A 20,382-nucleotide genomic window follows, 5' to 3' on the forward strand; every position below is an offset into this window, starting at 1 on the left:
CATCTAGTCCTTGCATGATCTATGAGTCAACACTCTTCTCTTACCCACCCGTACCCAGCTACACTTTCCCATTCCCTGCCCCCTCCATATTGCTGCTTTCATTCATGTAACAGTTGCATTCCATTGGGAGGTGTCAGAGGTGGGGTCATACCTGTGTGAGGTGTGCTTCCTTGTGTGATTGAATGTGTGTGTGGTTCCTATTCTGAAGAACACTAGCCAAAAGCTAAATATGTAATAGACCTCTTGTTGTGCCTGTATGCAACTAGACATGTCATCTTTACAGTGATTAGCAATCTGTCCTTTTCCTTATGTTGTTGATATTCCAACATGAGTTTCCATTTTTTATTGGAGTATATTATATTATTCTTTTTTCAGTTATTGTTTTAGGTGTCCTAAATACTTTCTGCATTGCTCTAAACACAATCATGCCCAAAGTACAGATCACTAATCTTTATTTTATATTTCACATTACATTCTAGGTTACTGTTGATGCACAATGTCTTTGATGCAGACATGAAAGAAATACCTAGTGTGAGTTAAATCCGAGGACTATAGTGGCCTTCCTCTGTGAATCCTCTTACAATAAAAAAAATTGATTTAAAGTATACCTGGCCACCAACGGAAATGTGGTAGACACTTATCTTTCTGCAACTACATTAACAACTGTATTGCTAGGGAAACACCTTCTAACAACCTGTCAGTGCAGATTGAGAAATTCAGAGTACTGTTCACTTCAAAAAATAATGCCCAATAACTTTGTCATCAATAAATCCACACAAGATGCTCATGCTGCAGGTATTTGATTGTCTTGCTGGCACAGCCAGAGAAAATTTTCTTCAGACCAATAGTGAGCATTGTGGATAATTGCACCATTGTTCTTGAAAGTGGCTTCATCAGTCTATTGTATGACATCTCTGGAGTCTATCATGTAGAATATTGCAAATGGTACTTTAGTTCACTTTCATGTCCCATGCTGTTTTTCATGTAGAGAGAGGTGGATTAAGATTTATTGCAGCAAGAATGTGAGCATTTGTAGAGTCTCTAACACATTACTGACATATATGAATATAGACTTTGTCAGTGAATTGTTCTGATGAATTATTCCCAGAAAATGAGCCAAATAAAATCTTTGTTTCAGAAAGATATTTCAACAGATGTCCTACTGATACTTGACATATTCTAGAAACATGTCTGAACCCAGTTGGATGCTATAATTTGTCCATTTTGGGTCAAAATTGCAGCAGACCAAAACAATGCTCAGAAAATCTCAGGCAAGCTGCCAGTCATCATCAACTACAGTACATTGTTCCTCAACTGGGTGCATGCCACTCACCTTCAGGCAGCCCATCAAGTCATCAACAGCTCATCTGAAGATGACTGGCAGGTGACCATTTGAAATATTGTGTATTGTAGTTCATGACAACTGGCAGCAAGTCTGAAACTTCTTTGATTATTCAGTTCATTGCAAAAATTATAAAGTTCACAAAGATACAAGAAAACTGGTGGAAAACTGGGACATTAGTACAAGGTCTGGTGTACAAAAAGTTAGGAAGGAAGCCTACACTAGGAACAATGTGGAAGACCCTCTCACACCTTTACAATTTGGGTTTATACAAGAAGACTATTAGAACATTGTACCTTTGAGCACTGGCACCACCTTGTCTCTGTGGTCTCCAAAAATTATGCAGCGAGGAAGCATGACTATAACTGACCATGGATACCATAAATTCTCTGACCTATACTTTGAGTAAACTTTTACCGAAGCTGCTGAAGTCACTGGTGGAATACTGTGTCCAGCAAATCAAAAACTCAACTGAGTTTGTGTCATATCTCTGAGGTAACATGCTTTAACATTATCTCATTTGGTTACCACTAAAAGACTCCCTACAGTTGCTGGAGAAGCACTATGAGAAGGACACAATAGAACAGTTTTTATACATGCTCACCATCACTTATTTTAAATTTGGTGGTCAGTTCTATGAACAGGGATTGCCAACTTATACATGGAACACTTTGGGGAAACTATGCCTGAAGCTGCTCAGATCAAGCCAAAGCCATTCTACAGCTATGTGAACAACACTTTCATGGTGTGTCTCCATAGCTAAGAAAACCTGCTGGAGTTCCTGCAGCACCTCAACAGCATATACAAAAGCATAAAATTCACAACGAAAGTAGCAGAAAGTGGTTGCTTATCTTTGTTGGTTATTGTGTAATACATGAATGCACACATGGATCTGTACCCAAACACAACAAGGTGCCACTATGCAGTGCAAGACTCTCCACAGTAGTGCACTAAATCTGAGCTGGCTGCCAAAATGGGAGCCTGCCCTCTATGTCATAACACCTACATGAAACATTCAAGAAAAAGGAAAAGAAGGAAGATGGCAGCAAAACCTGACATTTTTGCTGTATGTGGGACCAACCCCTTCCAAGATTTTGGACAAGAATAAAATTAAGTGGGTTTTTGTACTGCATGTAACAGTAGGGACATGCTTTGCTCTGTGTCATGCCTCTTCCTTGTTGTGCACTCACTTCCACATATAACAAAGTCTAATATCATGATTTTCTGAAATAATATGCTGAAAACTGACTCTAGAAAGATACCTCTACATCTACATCTACATCCATCTACATCTACATCCATACTCCACAAGCCACCTGACGGTGTGTGGCGGAGGGTACCTTGAGTACCTCTATCGGTTCTCCCTTCTATTCTAGTCTCATATTGTTCGTGGAAAGAAAGATTGTCGGTATGTCTCTGTGTGGGCTCTAATCTCTCTGATTTTATCCTCATGGTCTCTTCACAAGATATACATAGGAGGGAGCAATATACTGCTTGACTCCTCGGTGAAGGTATGTTCTCGAAACATCAACAAAAGCCCATACCGAGCTACTGAGCGTCTCTCCTGAAGAGTCTTCCACCAGAGTTTATCTATCATCTCCGTAATGCTTTTGCAATTACTAAACGATCCTGTAACGAAGCGTGGCTCTCCATTGGATCTTCTCTATCTCCTCTATCAACCCTATCTGGTACGGATAGTGTCAAATGATGTTGACCACACAATAATTGGATTTTTAGTGGCTTCCTAGCACAATAACATTTTCATTGACCAGTTCCACAATTACACTTCACAGTTACACAGGTAAAAAGTTGTATATCTCTTTCTTCACTAAAATAATCCAATCATTAATTAATGACAAAATATTTGTTGAATTTCTTAGTGGGATAAATTGTAGTGACAGAAATATGAAATCACAGTGCACATGATATCACTTGGAGTACAATAACCAAAATTAATTATAGTGTCAAGTAAATAGCATTTGTGGAACACTGACACTATTGTGCCTGATATTTGAAGATGTATCAATGTTACACGGTTACTTGATCGTCACAGACCTTTGCGCAAGATGTTAATGTAACAGCTTGGTGGTGGGGAGGGAGGGGGAGCAACTGTTATATTAACATCTTTTGCAAAGGTCTGCGACCATCAAGTAACCACATAACATTGATGCAGACTCTCACAAAATGTCATAGCGAAGTTTCATCACTGCTTGCTGGTCACAGACTCGTAGATACGTAGATACTGCTCAATTTAATTCTGACAGCAGACTGGCAATTTTGGGGTGGGGTATGCTATTTAAATACTGGCATACATATATTAGTTAATTTCTAAAATTCCATGATTTTTGAAAATTGGCTACATTAGATGTTGCCATTTTGAATCAAAAATGAATTTTGGCGTTGTTTGGTTTATGAAAAATGTTAAAGCTTAGTAATCAAACAATGGAAGATGCAGGATGGAATGTAACAATATTATGAAAAGGAAAATTGCCACTCACCATCTAGCGAACACGCTGAGTCGTGGATAGGCACACCAAAAAGACTGTCACAAATAAGCTTGCAGCCAGCAAGGCCTTCGTCAAAAATAAATCTCTCTCTCTCTCTCTCTCTCTCTCTCTCTCTCTCTCTCTCGCACACACACACACACACACACACACACACACACACACACACACAACTGCAGTCTCTGGCAGCAGTACCAGGGCATGATGGGAGTGGCAACTGGATGGTGTAAGGAGGAGGCTGGAGCAGGGAAGGGGAGGGATAATAGAGTAGTGGTATGAGGACAATGAAGTGCTGCTAGGTAGTGTGCAGAGACAAGGTGGAGAGAGGGTAGAGCAGTTATGTGCAGTCAGGAGGTTAGATGGTGGGCAAGGGAGAGGTGGTGGTGGTGGGAGGGGGGCTTGCGGGAAAGAAGAGAAGTAAAAAAGACTTGCTCTCCGAAAGCTTGTTTGTAACAATTTTTGTTGTGCCTATCTGTGACTCAGCTTCTCCTCTATATGGTGAATGGTAACTTTCCATTTGATAATACTGTTAAAGCTCAGGAAGTTATAAAAGTGTATGCAACCTTGTTATGATTCTTCACTGGGAATACCCTGGCAACAAATATGTCATCCATCTTGAAAATGATTTTATATTATGTTAAATTATGCAATATCTTAATTAGAGGCCTAATTACTTAGTGGGGCTATTATATGATTTAAAAAAATGTGTTCCTGAAGACAGTGTCAAAGTTCAGAATCTAGAAAATATGGAGGCAACATCTTCAGTAAAAATTATGATGGTCCAAACTTTCAGTCTCATTTATTTTGTAAGTTAATTAGATTCAGGTAATTTAAAGCATGTTCTCAGAAAGAGTGTATGGTCTGCTTTCAAAACAGTGCTAACACTACTGTCTTATAGATTAGCTCAAAATGTTTTCCCATTACATACTGTACTTTAATTTTCAGTTAGCTATAACTTTTAATGAAGTGGGCCTCTCCTAAAATTAATTGCATTATTGCAATCAGGAATATCAACAGAATCAACTGAACAATGAATTTAAGTGGAATTTTACCTAAATGATATTCTGGAATATTCAGCATTATGAAAAAGTTAGATTGCTACTAGCCATATAAAGGAGACTTTGAGTCACAGACAGGTACAATGAAAAAACTGTTTTGCAGTTTAGCTTTTGGCCAAAAGGTCTTCTTCTGAAGTAGAAAACACACAAATTCACACCAACACAATTCACACACATATGACCACTGTCTCTCAGCACTGAGGCTGGACTGCAGACTTCACTGTAACTGATGGAAGGAGAAATGTGGTGTGGGTCATGGGTGTAAGGAGGAGATTGGGTGGGAGTATGAGAGTACAGGTGGGTGAAGGTGCAGTACTGCATGTGGGAATGTACAGGGATGTGGTAGAGACAGTGTATGGCTGCTAGATGCAGTCAGGAGATTTCAGGAGGTGGGAGGGGGGGGGGGATGGAAGGATGCAGAGAAAGGGGAAAAATCTATTGGATATGTTGTGTAATAGAAGACTGTCTAGTACTGGAGTGAGAGCAGGAAAGGTGATAGGTAGCTGAAAGATAGGAAGGTTGAGGCCAGGGAAATTATTAGAATGTAAAATATTGTGCATGGAAAGTTCCCAGTGCACTATTTAGAAAATGATTTGATTTGATTTATTTTGTGTTCCATAGGTCGAACTGTGTTGGATACACAAGAATGTGGAACGAGTCAGTTTTTTACAAATAAAACCTGATAATCTTATAGCACATACAAAAATTTGAGTACATAATTATATAAAAATTTATACAGTAAATTCTTTGGGCAGCAATACAGAAAAAGAAAATACGTATTTTCTTAGAATCATTAAAACACTACAGAAAACAGATACAGAGCACACACAGATACAGAGCTCAGGTTAAATAACATTCTTAGTGGCATTATGTCAACTTGTATTATATATAATATTAAAATATTACAATTTATTTAAGCTGGTGTTTGTCGGTAGGATCCAGATGGTAGAAGCTATGAAGCAGTCATTAAAGTGAAGCACATTGTGTTGAGTGGTGTATTCAACAACTGTGTGGTATCATTTAATCTAATAATACACATGTAAAGGAAACCAAATTTTTACCAGATATATGTGACGTGTTGGTTGAAATACTAGGCCTGTTTAATTCTGCTCATTAAGAGTATTAACCAGAATAAAAATTATTATATATTATATTTTAATTTTTAGAATGTTATTCCTAATCAAAAATTTTATTTTTCTTTAATTTAGATAACAAGCTATAAAATTTAGGTCTACTAGACAAGTATAGTTACAGAAAAAATTAGGAATGCTTTATAAACTTAAGGAGATACATACACCTAAGTTCTGAAAACTAAAACTTGCAGGAAATTGTGGATTAAGATATGAGTTATATTAAAATGTGCCTCAGAACATTACCAAAGCATTGTCTTCATTCTGCTGAATTTCTTTGTCTTGAAGCTTCCTCTTGGCATTCTTTTTAGCTCTTATTGCTTTATTTGTGAACATACTTCAGCAAACATTACTGTTAAATTCTTTCCATTGCTTGAAGCTACTAGGGAGTTAAATATGTTTTACATAAATGAATATATGATTGCTTAAAAGGAATTATATAGGCCTGGCAATAGAATTTTACATTTAATTCATTATTACATGTAAAATTTTGGGTGAGGCAGGGGGTTGTGATAATTTCATAATCAATTACTGATCATTGAACCATCTTCTCTTATAAAGGAAGTGGTGAAATATAAACAATGTGATGGTGTAGATGGTGTAGTAGGAAGGGTTTAGGATCCACTACAAACAGCATCTTTGTTAAAACAAAAAATTTCTTGATGTGTGTCATTGTTAATATTTATTGCACACTGATCAACATCTTGGCTCATAAAAATCTATAACAAATTATTTAGGATGAAGACAATGACTCACTGAAAGGCAGAAGTGCTGCACCATTGCTAGGCATGCAAACAAGAAATACGGAGCTTGGCTAGCTTTCGAAATGCACTTCCTTTTCTAGTTGTAGGGGTGGGGGTGGGGAGGAACACACACACACACACACAAACACACACACACACACACACACACACACACACACACGCCTGTCTCCCTACATTGTGCTCAGTCGATTGCCTGCTCTTTACTCAGTATGCAAAAATTTTCCAATTGTTTTTCAAAATACTAATGGTTTTCTGTAATTCAAATAATGATGACATGCTGGCTTACATGACTTTGTGGCATCAATCCCATTCTCTTGATTCTAAATTTAGTATACAGCAATCATTTTTTGTTCTAAACCCAATTACATATAGTATGTCAATGTAATTAGAATTTAATAAAGTAATAACAAAAATTTAGGTTTTTCCATCATTCAGAAGTATCCTTTGTCCTTAAGTAAACATCAAAATCACAGCTTTGTTTATTTACGAAAAAATGTATCTACTGAATCACACTCCACAGCAACAAACTACATTACTGACAAGACATTACTTTTTAGCATATGACAGACAAAACTTTGATGCCAACCACATTGTTCTGTGAAGAAATGCTTTACTTCTCACATGGCAAAGGGTTACTTCCTGGCACACTATTTTCATAATAAACTTTTTTGTAGGCAAGGTTACTTACTTTTTACTTCAACCTACTATCTTGGCATGAAGGGCAACAGTATGGCATACTGTTACTAAAAAGGTAATCTACTGCATTTTAATAACTTTAATATTTCCTTAAAACTGAGCAAAAGACTTTATATTTCTTTCAAATATTTACACAAACAATACTGCTGTGCAAATTTTCTGTCAATTTCACATACTTACAGTTTTCTTTATCAAAATCTGTCTGACAAATTTCCTGTTTTTTGTATTCTGGTGTATCACTTATTTTACATCAGTTATTTGCTGGAAGAGATTTGTTATTTCCCAAAATTTCATCTTTACTGTACTCAAAAACCAAACAGGCCACTTTTCCCAAAATTTCTACAGACAAGTCATTTGCTTCCATCCTCCTATGTTTATATAATACATGAAATTCAATCATCTTCCATCCTCTTTTGTTTATATAACACTTGAAATTCAATCACTAATGTCAAAAATCTCAATTACATGCCTATTGAAGACAGTAGGAAGTGATTACAAGCTATGGAGAGGGAGGCAATATGCGTCAAATAGTGTGCTAACCAAAGTTTAGTGAAACCCTTACTAACTGATGTGTTCACAGTGACATTGACCATGTGCCCTGTCATCTATTTTTGCTACATTGGGTGAAATTTCGCCTTGTTGCCCCCCCCCCCCCCCCCAAAAAAAAAAAACATGTGCCACACCAATGTAAAAAATAACAAGATTGGACATACAAAAAGCACGAAAATTTCAACATAACATCTACCTTAGCAACTACTTTCTGTATATTTACACCAAATATTACTTTTTGCAAATTGGTTACTGTATTTCCATTCCAAGAATTCTTGCTACAACAATTTCACTGTTTACCTCATAATCAACTTCTAGTAACTTAAATATAACTACCTCTGACAGCTTATGAACAGGTGTCTTTGCCTTGATGAAGTCTTCCTTTCAACATGCACACTTCTCATTACAACATTATATATTTTAACTTTCACTACCTGATTTTCATGTACCTTATTATTAAACACACAAGTTTTAACTTCCCTCTTTAACAAGATCATTAACTTTCTCAACCATTTCATTTAATAACTGAGCACAATCTGTTTCAAAATTACTTGCACTAGATTCAATAACAGGCAAATTATTTATGTTACTGCTGCTTATCGAAGACCTACATTCTTCCTCAGCCTGGCATTCAGTCACACTGTTATCTGCTTTGTGAAGATTATCATTCACTACTTGCATACACCCTGCCTCATCTTCACCAAAGACGTTAACATTTACAGCAACAAATTTCTGCCCAACAAAATCATTCATGTTAGTATCACATTCATTCACATTTTCATCTACATTGCCAGTCAACTTGTTTGCTTCCACTTCAGTTTTCGGTAACTCATTTATATTACTGCTAATTGTCTATGTATTGCACATCTTTTCTTAATACACTAATGATCTTTGCTGAACATTTCATTTACTATTAGCAAACATTCTGTTTCTGTCTCAGTGTCTACCTTAATCTCAACTAATTGCTCCTCATTTACTTCACTACTAATTATCCCTGGCTCACATTCTCCTTGTCATTACTTTCTTCCTCAATATAATTTATTTTACCATCTGCTTCATTCACTATTTGTACATTTGTCATTGCAGCCTCATTCTTTTTAGATTTATTTGTTTGCATCACATTTACATCACTGTCAGTTATTAATGAATCACATTTTTTCACCATCATCCATTATATAAAAATATTCATTCGAAATCTGCTCACGTTTCACATAATACTCATTCAATGCATCATCTATTTCATCCACATCATATTTCTTCCATGACTTCTCAGCTCATTCAAATGTCACTCCCTGTTGGGTTCCATCAGGTTATTCATTCCGATTTACTTTCTAAAAAATTGGCATCCATGTATTTTATACTAACATTTTTAAAATATACTTCCTGGTCCGCAGCATCATCAACAATATTTACATAACCTGTGTCAGAAATCAGTTATTGGCATTATTACAGGGACAGGACTCAATTACTTCAGCTACTACTATTACTACGGTGGAGCAACCATAGGCTGGCAGCCACAGTTACTGTGTGGCTGCCTCTGGCATCAGTATTGTGCATGCCAACATCTGAACTGGAAACCAACACACCCTGTTAGGTGTAAGGCGAATGACAACACATTCCCTCCCACCCCCAAAACCTCTCACCACCGATGTGTACTGGCTTGGCTGGTAATGATGGCGAGGGCGATGTCTGGACACCGTGTTACTGAGGGGCCAGGATTTGAAACTGGCTGATGGCAAGCTCTGCGCACACCCTGGCATTCACCTTGTGAATGACCATGAACGCCAGCTGAGAAACCATTCATAGGGTGCACAATCGCATCCAGAGACAGAAAATCTTCTTGAACTGACAATGATGCAATGGTAACTGGTGGATTCTTGGAGGTGTACATAAAAGCAGCAGGTTACAGAGGACTGGACCTCTGCAGCCGGGGATACCAGCTCTGTAGTGGTGTTGATGCTGCTGTGTCAACAGCTATTGGTTCCCCATACAGTGTGGGGCCAAAGGGAGGTGAGGACAGCTGGGACTGCAAGCTCCTATAGGCCTCTATCTCAATTCAAGAAATGTGTGGCAGGATCACACAGCTAACAGGAGCAGAGCTGATACTGATGCTGCCTGGACAGCCTGGACAAACCCTGTACAAGATAAAGAGAGCAGCCCTAGACTTGATTGATTACAGCCCATTCCAAGTGTTCATTTCTGCTGAAAACTCTGAGAAAGACATTAGCATTTATATTAAATTTAGAGTGCTGTGGCAGCAGTCCTGAGAACTGCAGTGGATGCAGTATCGTTCTGTGTCAGTATCCATGCACCAGTTTTGCAATCAACTTGTTGTTGCATGGCTGGGACCAGAATGAGGACAAGAACATCACCAAAGCTTGTTCCTGCAAGTGGCAGGCAAGTAAGTTGTCCATTTTCTACTTAAATGTCATGAAGCATTCTACTTCACTGTCAGCATACGAGTGAAATGGTGTGCTTCTCAGATGTTGAATGCATTGGTATCCCAAAATTTTTTAAGTCTATTGATGTAAGCTGTGGTCTATTATCTGAGACTATCACTTCTGGGAGACCTGAAAGGCAAAAAACTGATGTTAGAGCTTTGATGATATTCGCCATTGTGGGCAACTGCATCATCACAAATGGGAATTTGCTGTAAGAATATGCAGCCATTAGCTAATAGGTGTTCCAAAATGAACCAGCAGTATAAAAATGTAGTCTCTGCCAAGGTCTTGGGCTAATCAGAGAACCTTAGAGGGAGCAGCCTGTTGCTCCAGACCTGCTTGATAATGATAGGTCAACTGTTCAATCTGTGAGTCCATCCCAATCTATGTACAGTGGTGTTGGGCAATTTGCCTTTGTAAGCACTATGCCCCAATGCCCTTGGTCCAAGAGACAAAAAACTTCCTTTTGTAGAGACTGTGAAACTATCACATGTGATTGGCCACTACCCAAGTAAAGCAGAAGGACACCCCGTTGTACAGACAAGCCATGCCAAAATGTAAAGTATCATCGAACATCTGGATTGTGAACAGCTTTGACAGTATGTAGCTAACTGATGTGGATGTACTGAAGCAGAATTTATTGAATGGGATCTGCAGCTATTAGCTGAGCAATCCAACAATGATTGATGGAGAATCCATCGAGAGTTTCACGGTCCCACACGTGAACATGGAAACAAGAGTCTTCAGATGTGTCAAACACTGTATTGTTGCCAACTGGTAAATGAGAGAGGGTTTCTGTATAGGAATCTTTGGCTGTCAGTCGGTAGATAATTTCATACTGGGAATTTTACAATATCTAAGACCAGTGTTGCCGCTTCTGCTCTGTGCGTGGCGGGACTGGCCTGGAGGGGCTCAACAAAAATGTCAGTGGCTTGTGATTTGTTGCCAAGTAAAACTTCCTTCCACACAGATAGTGGTGGGATTTTGTCACACCATAGATAATAGCAGAGCTTCCATCTCTAGTTGGGAATAATTGCACTGAGTGTTGGTCAAGAACTTAGATGCAAAAGCAATCGATCTACCCACAGGTCCTACTCTGTGCAATAGCACTGACCAATTCTGTATGAAGAAGCATTGACCCAGACCACAACTGGTCTAGCAGGATCAAAATGCATTAATCATCAATCATTCAACAAAGTGCCATTCAGTTTTTGAATAGCAGTTTGACACTCCTGAGACTATTTGAAAAGGACATTCTTCCTGCATAATCTGTGCAAAGGAGCCACAATTTGCAACATACTCAGAATGAAATGAGTGTAGTAAGCGAGTTTTCCTAGTACAGCTTGAAGTTCACTTACACTGCAGGTGCTGGAGGTCATGAATGGCAGTTAAATGAGATTGCTAAGGATGGGTGCCCTGAGCATTGATTTCATGGTCTAAGTAATTGATTTCAGTTTGAGAAAAAGAACACATGTCTTTGTTGCACTTGAGTCCAGCAGTAGAAAGAACTTGAAATAAACTTGTCAAATTAGAGAGATCTTCCCCTGCAGTAAAGGAAACTGCAATATCGTCTAAATAATTCATACATGAAGACACTGTAGCAGTCAGCCTTGAAATCAGTACTCAATCTTAATTTGCCAGATGGTTTCTTGATGGATACTTGCAGAGATGCCCACTGACTAGCTTGAGGTTGTGCATTCTTCATTGTAATATGAGCCTCAAAATAGATTCCTTTGCCTAATCTGTCCGAAAAAATTCACTGAATTCTGCACAGAATTATGAAACATTGTCCCGAGGCACAGAAAAATTCACAGAAAGTATGTTGTTCTTACTTTGCATCCCATAACGTTCTAACAAATCAATACCAAAAAAGTTTCAACTGCCCATGAACACAACGCTGTGAATGAAACTGTCTTAGTAACATTTTTAAAAGTGGCAGGCAGGCTACAGACTCCAAGAAATGGACTATCATGACTGTTATAAGCTGAGAGATCTGTCTGAAAATTGAACAATTTCAGCTTTCCTAAAAGCTCCTAAGTGTGTCTGTTCAAAATAGTCACTGAAGCCCAGTATCTAACTGCATGCATACACTACAATTAGCAATATGTAAATTGACAAAATTTGTTTGCATGTTGCTGAATAGGAGAAGAGTTCTGAGACCTTTGTGAAACTGATTTGGACAGTTTATAATTGGAACAGCAACCACCCACAAGTATAGTTTAACAAGGTTTATTAGGATTTATTAGGATTTGGATTTTTTAGGAATCCATCTTCAGATGGTTGTTACACATTTTGTTGTTTTCTCACTGGGGCTTTGTTTTGTATCCATTATTGGTTAGTCATAGGATAGTCATAAAGTTTTTCTGTTCACTGTTTGATAATGTTTATGATAGATTTACTTCTTATGACCTGTATCAAGGCATTTATGAAAAGGTTTTGATGTTATTAAAATGTGAAATGCGATGAAAGTTTCTGTCCATTCTAGTGCAGCAGACCAGCAACGGATACAAAACAAGACCCCAGCAGGGAAACAATTAAATGTGTAATAACCACCTGAAGATGGATTTGTAAAAAATCCATAACTGGTCATGATTTGATACAAATAAATCTTCTTAAATCATACTTGTGGCTGGTTGCTGCTTCAGTTATAGACCTTAACGTATTACAGCCATGCTTCTAGACATGTCAATTTTTGACTGATTTGGACACTGAATTCACACCATTATTAGCACTAGATGGCTTTGAAAGTATGGTGCAGGCATTTATAGACTGACACTTCAATGAAGGAACAGATTGTTTGTATGACTTCTGCATTTGGAAACACACTGATTGGACATGTATATGGTTTCTGCAATGGTAATACTTTGCGTCACGGCAGGGGCATGCTCACCACTTCTGTGACATGAAGCAATAAGAGCAAGATTTAACACCGTGCACTGTTTGACTAGCTTGCTGGTGTTGTATTCTACGGTGTCACCCTGGCTGTGACTTGGAGTGACACACCACATGAATTGGGTGTGTGACTTGTGTACTGTCAACCACACTTCACAAACAGAAAAATGAGGAGGATCAAAGTCAACTACAGTGCTATCATAACAGTCCTGCAGCTAAATTAGTTCTAACACTTGCTTCAAACATAGGTCCATGCCTAAGTATTTGTTTCCTGACTCTAAAGTCAGACACATTCTGGGTGACAGCATCTCAAATCATGGGTTTCGCTGTAATATTTACCACATTCACACTGAAACTTGCAGTACCTGGTAATACCTTGTAAATCAACTACCCTCTGTTTATTACTTGATGAGGTTGTCCATGTAATCTAAGAAACTTGTAATAAGCAGCAAGCACAGTTACTTGTGCATGAAAGTCTTGTCTAACACAACAATGAAATCCTCACAGTCTATACTTTTTGGACGGGCAATGGGAAAAAGTTTTCATCCCAGCCTGTATACTAGGACACCAAGTGTTGCTAAAAAATGTGGTTTTATTCCCTTGTCTTGAATATGATGTGCAGAGAAATGGATGTTGAGCTAAATTTGGTATTTGAACAATTCTTCCTGCTGTCAGTTGAATCTGTGGTGCACAGATAGATGTTGCTTGTTGTGGCACTGATTTGGATGCTGAAAGTGACACTGAACTGCATCAGTTTTGTCATTCCTTCCATAAGCTTTTGAGTTTGCTGAGCCTGCAGTTGAATGACTTAGTTTAGAGATACTTCTTGCAGTATATTGATCATGATTTAATACACAAGAGACACTGAATAGAAACAAAATTTAAACAGTGGAGCTGTAAAGAAAGTCTCGAAAGCAATGCGGCAGACAAGCACGATGCTTGTCCAAGAATCTGCAAGAAACACACACTAACTTCAATGTTGCAGACTTGCTGTCTAAGCAAGGTACAAATCCACCAATTAACAGACAGACAAAGGACCAGATTTGTTACATTCCATAGTGATGTGTTCTAAGACAGAAAGCAGGGAATGAGAGACACAACAACAGTTAGGTAAAAATTATTTACTTAACTTCATTGGGTTGCAATGGATCATAAGTGCAGGCAAATACTATGTACAATCTTGAATAATCCAAGTCTGCGACCAATTCTGTATCAATGCTGTAGTACCACTAGGGAGATGAGTATATGCAGGAAGATAGCTAGTGGAGGCCTCTTACACTCTTCAATGGCAGCACTGCTGCAATGAGTGATGGAGGCATGTCCTTGGAGTGGCCATTGGTTGTCAGCCACAGATACTGTGTGGCTGCCTCTGGTGGCAGAGCTCTGAATGTCTGGTGCCAACCTCTGAACTAGAAACTGGCATAACCAGCATAGTGTCTGTGGTGAACAACACCACACAATGAATGCTGACAGTTGTGTATTTTACAGAAAATGTTAAAAGTTAATGAGTTATAAAAGTATACAGAACCTTGTTATGATTTTGTGTTGAGGATACCCTAGCTAGGAGTATCACATCAATCTTGTAAATAATTTTACATTATGATAAATTATGCAAAATCTTAATTGGTGACTTGATTAAGTATTGAGGGGTGTCATCAGATTCTAAGAAAATATAGCAGCAAAAATTCAGTATCAAAGTTCAGAATATAGCAAATACAGAGGCAAAACTAGCAATGGAAATTATGATAAGAAATATTTTATGGAGATGGAGCAGTAGAGCTGTAATGAATGTTAAAGACTGTAACAGTACATCTTATAGATGATCAATTTTGGTTAGGATCAGACCATCACTGCATTCAAAAACTATTTCAGCTATGCATTTGTGTAATCGGAGTGACAGTTATCAGATGTACTTTGTTCCATCATTGATATCAGCTTGATGTGCCCGATTCCCTTGCACAGAATGTCTATGAGGTTTAATGGATACAGCGTTTATTTATTTATTTATTTATTTAGCCATCTGCAGACATATTAAAATGTATGGATGTTGTCAGTTTGTGTACATTCACATATTTATACAGTGTTTCATTACATGTAGTTAAACATTGTGAGACATAAGTTACGTACAATAATTTTTGCTCCTTTTCAAAACATTACATATAGTTAAACATTGTGAGATAAAGTTATTTACAATCACTTTTAGAAAGAATTCACTTGTAGTGTAAAAAAAACAGTGTTCCTGCAAAGTTTATGATCTTTCCTAAAGCAGTAAATTTTATCTATTTCTTATATTTTCAGTGGTAGTTTATTATAGCTTATTATACCTTCACATAAGAAACTATTTTGAATCTTATATTTATTTTTCTGGTCTAGGTGAAGACAGTGACTTATTCTTGTACTGTAGTTATGAAAACTGCTATTTTTACTATAATTTTCTATATTTTTCTTGACATAAATTATGGTTTGGAATATAAATTCACAAGGAACAGTTAGAATTTCTAACATTTTGAAAAGTTCACTATGGTGGGCCCACTTACTGCTTTTTGTTATAATTCTTACTGCTCTCTTTTGCATTTTAAATACAGCTTGTAAATTCTGAGTACTGTATCCCCAGAAAATTATACCACAACTGATTACTGAATGAACATAACTAAAGTATGCAGTTCTCAGCCATTCATCTCTGCATGAGGATGCAAGAACTCTTAAGTGCCTAACATGATGTGGATACGAGAGTTTCATAGCATTTTCAATCCATTCCATTTGGCTGTTAATATGCAACGCTAAGAATTTTGTTGTAGGTTCATCAAATTCCTTAGACAAGTCTACAAAAAGTCCAGTTACATAGCTGTTCTCATGTAGTGCTTCTAAAACTGTTTTTGTGCATTGTGGATTCTGTGCCTCTACGAGGTCTGAAACCATACTGGTCATTGCAGAGGATGTTGAATTTGCTTAGATAGCTCATAAGCCTGTTTTTCATTACTGTCTCTATAACTTTGGAAAAGGGTGACAATAGGGCTATTGGTCTGTATAGTTCTCAATGTTTACTACATCACCTTTCTTGTGAACTAGTGAAGTTTTTGCATGTTTCAGATAGTCAGGGAAGCAACCAGTTTTGAAGGACTCATTTCTGATTTCTGCTTCATCCTCAGTAGTTGGAAGCAATACCATTGAGTGAGCTATATGCTTCTGTGTTGGTTGATTAACACTTTTTGGAAAATTTTTCTGTAACTTTGTTGCAATGCTGCTAAAGTAGGTATTCACATAATTTGCTAATTCTTTTGGGTTACTTGCTAAGTCTTTCTTGTTCTTGATTTTGTGTTTGTATGCCTGTGCTTCACAGTTCCTGTTTCTTGTTCCACTACCGTCCATGTGGCTTTACTTTTATTATTGCCTAAATTTATCAACCTATCATTGGCTGATTTCTTTGCAGTATTGAGTATCCTCCTGTAGATCCTTTTGTAGTTTTTGTAGTAGTGCAAGAAATCCTTTTTAGTGGAGTTTAGGTATTTACAAGTTTGAGCAGATTTTCTAATTCCTTGAGTAATTCATTTATTTTCGGTGGTTGTTCCAATAGGAATGTTTCTTCAAATTTTAGTTTAAACTCAGACATGAAATTGGAGAATTCCCTGTTCATTTCAGTTTCTGTATTAACTCCTTCCCTACTTTCATGTGTTTTAAATGTAGGGAAAATTCTTGCAACGCTGATGGAGAGTAGACTCTTTTATATACATACAGTTTGGATTATTTTTATACACAAGCTTTTACATTTACAAAATGACATAGATGGTCTGACAGTCCCAGATTTTTAATAAGTACATCACAGTTTTCTCTGCCGACATCTGTAGGTACATGGTCAATGGTAGATGACGAATGTGTGGTTATGCATGTTGCACAGATGACTAGTGATGACATTCCAAAACTATGCAGGATATTTAGAAATGTGTTACTGGTGTCATCTGTTTTAGCTGTATTTATGTTAAAGTCCCCGCACAAAAGGATAGTATGTCTCAAGAGTCAATGCTAGTTCTAGGCTTTGTATAAGTTTTGAAAAGAATATCTTTAAATACAAATAGTATAGTTAGTTTCTTGGGCATATCTAGAGCAGCTATCTCTGTTGCTGACACTTCAAAGTATTTGTCTACCCTTAACAAGATAATATCATTTCTGACTTTAAATTCAATACCGTTCTTAATGTAAATACATGATCCTCCACCTTTTTTTGTGTTTCTGCAATAAGAATAGGCTTGGACATATGAGAGTAATTTAATATATAAGATTTCATTTTCTTTGCACCAGTGCTCTGTGATGCATATAACCAAGCTGTCTAAGAATTGTAACTCGACTTCCAGCTGTTGCATTTTGGTTTTTACACACTGAACATTTTGGTGGAGTACTGTTAGACATTTAATGTTACTTATTTTGGTGGCTTCTTTTTCATAATGCCCACAGTTAAAAAATCCTTCAGATGGGAAGGAGGCATTCTTTTCTGTCAGCTTGCTGCCCTGTGGGTGGTTGTTTCCATGTCTGCTATTGCTCCTATTATTGTTGGGATTACTTTTGTTACTGTTGTCTGTGATCCTGCTGTTGACAAGGATGCTGTGGTTGGCATTTCTGCCCCGATTATTGTTTCTACTGCTGTATTTAGTGTTACTGCAGTTGGTTGTGTTTGTTCTTCTGCTGCTATTTTTGTAGGTGTTCTCACTTGTGATGAAATGGTTTCTCTGTTATGAGTTGGTACAATAATAGGCACAATGTTGTTATTTTTGCACATAATTTCAGCCATCACATTTATTCTAAACCTATGAACTTTTCTCCATGAATATTGAAATACATACTGTGCCTGGTGAAGAGTTTCCTTTCCATGAATTGCACATCTAGGAAGTTTGTGTTTCTGTATACTTTACATATTTTATGAAATTGCCTGTTGGCCTTAATAAATTCCTGATTTACACATGACGTTTCTATTAGGTCATATCTGTGCAGTATTCGAGTCACTATTACACTTTCATTTCTCACTGTGTCCAGGGCTTTCCTTAAGTCATGGGCAGCACTTTTTAGTTCATCACCATAGACATCATTTGCATCACCAATTATGACCAAAAACTAAGTTTCTTGTGTAGCTTTATGACACTGTAAGTTCCTTACAACTTTGTGCATAGGGTCCCCAGGTTTCACATAGCTGGTAACTCTAAGATTGTGTTTGTTTTGCAAGTTTTTGTGACATCGCAACCATGACTATCTGAGTAAACAAACAAGTAACTTGGATTTCCTAAGATACATATTTCTATCATTACTGCCAATTGGGGCAGTGCTATTGCTACATGTTCACATATCAGCAGCACCTTTTAGGTGGCAATCAATATCATTAAAGTCTTCCTCATGTTCTATGTCGCTGATGGAGCACAAAACTTCCCCAGAATTGTTCCCTGGTCAGTGCGTGGTCCTCCTTCATCACCTGGTACTTGCACTTTTGAGCACTCACAGTTAGCGTTCTGGCGCACTTCCAGGAAGTGAATGATATGATCAGAAATGGCTAAACAACAGCCCCTGGCAGTACCCATACACTTCATCAGAGGGAAACACATAGAAAACTGGTCGAAACATTGTTCCAAAACAAAGATTTTACTTATCAATCTTCCAAGAATATTTGTCACGCTTGTGGGTTAGTCATACCTGACCATTGTGATGTTACTTGCTCAGGTGCATATGTGACTGTATACTTTCTTTAGTGTTGGACCTATTAAACTTACTTTATTCTACAACTTCCCACAATGAATACTCAGACCCCTTCTCTGATCTCCAGATTTTTGCTTGAATGAAACAATAACACTGACCAATCCACACTTAATTTAATATGCTCTCACATACTTATCTTTAAATTAGCTGCCAACACCAATGCTTCTGTTTAGTCATTCAAGTATTAATTACTCAGTGCTCAGATATAACCTATACCAAAATTACAGCACAACTTCTTCCAAACCAGTTGACCAAACTACTCCCTTTTCTTCATATCAATCCACTTGATATTTTTGTATATATAATCTAGGAATTTCAGTACTCTTCCTCGGTGATGTGACACACTCCGAAGAGGCCCTGTTTCTGTGCTCAAGAAGGTATTTCTTCTCGGCAAACTTTTCAAAATGGCTGCTACCACCTTTCCACACTGAAGACACGTGTTTTCCCCAAATGCATTGTTCCACTTGCTCATAAAAATAAAAAAGCCTAACAATAACTGAGAATTGCATTTGCCCACTTCCACTTTGAGAGTCTTTTGTCAACAGGAAGTGTGTTATGATGTGCCTGACTCCCTTGCAGTGGTGCTAGAAAAGCATGCTATTACTGAACAAACAACATATGCAAACTGAAGACCACCACAGAAATGAATTTACTGCAGAAATAACTGATTATATTTGAATAATGCTGCTGGCAGCAAGGAAATGCGAGTTACACTAACGTATGCAGTTCCCACATGCTTGGTTGAGTGATGCAGTACATGCCAAGAAGAGTTGTTTTATAACATTAGTGTAGTACAGAATATAAAATATTTTTTTAGATGGAAAATTTTGAATTTTGCAGCTCTTTTTGATGATACTATTTTATTCTCTTCATTTGAAATAAATTTTGTTCCTTTTCCAGTAACTTCCAAGTAATGTAAGATTCACTATTCTTTTCACCTGAACTGGTTTGCCTAAAAGGCAATTTTCACAGAAAAGATGGGACCTGTTGTTTCCAAGAAAAAGTGTCTGTACAGTAGGTCTGAAGTACCCTTTATATTCTCCATACTGTTGTGACTAACAGAATCTTCTGATTTCTTGACAGAAAGTCAAGCCTACCATAATAACATCATGAGATTCTGCTTGAGTCATGTGTCCACCCTGACCAATAATTTTTTGATTTAATGTCATACACATTTTTGTATTTGTTCTGTGGAACAACAAATCCTGCATTGCAATAAAAACAAGTAATTCTTCTTGATAAAATACAAGTAACTCTTCTTCATTCATCC

General features: G+C 37.4%; 1 protein-coding gene across 1 annotated transcript in view; it reads left to right on the plus strand.

Annotated features, from left to right (window-relative positions):
• Positions 1 to 20,382, plus strand: part of LOC126091843 (uncharacterized) — a 443,987-nt gene that overhangs the window by 403,187 nt on the left and 20,418 nt on the right. The window lies entirely within an intron of this gene.

The sequence above is a fragment of the Schistocerca cancellata genome, chromosome 7, assembly GCF_023864275.1.
Source record: "Schistocerca cancellata isolate TAMUIC-IGC-003103 chromosome 7, iqSchCanc2.1, whole genome shotgun sequence".
Lineage (NCBI taxonomy): Eukaryota > Metazoa > Arthropoda > Insecta > Orthoptera > Acrididae > Schistocerca > Schistocerca cancellata.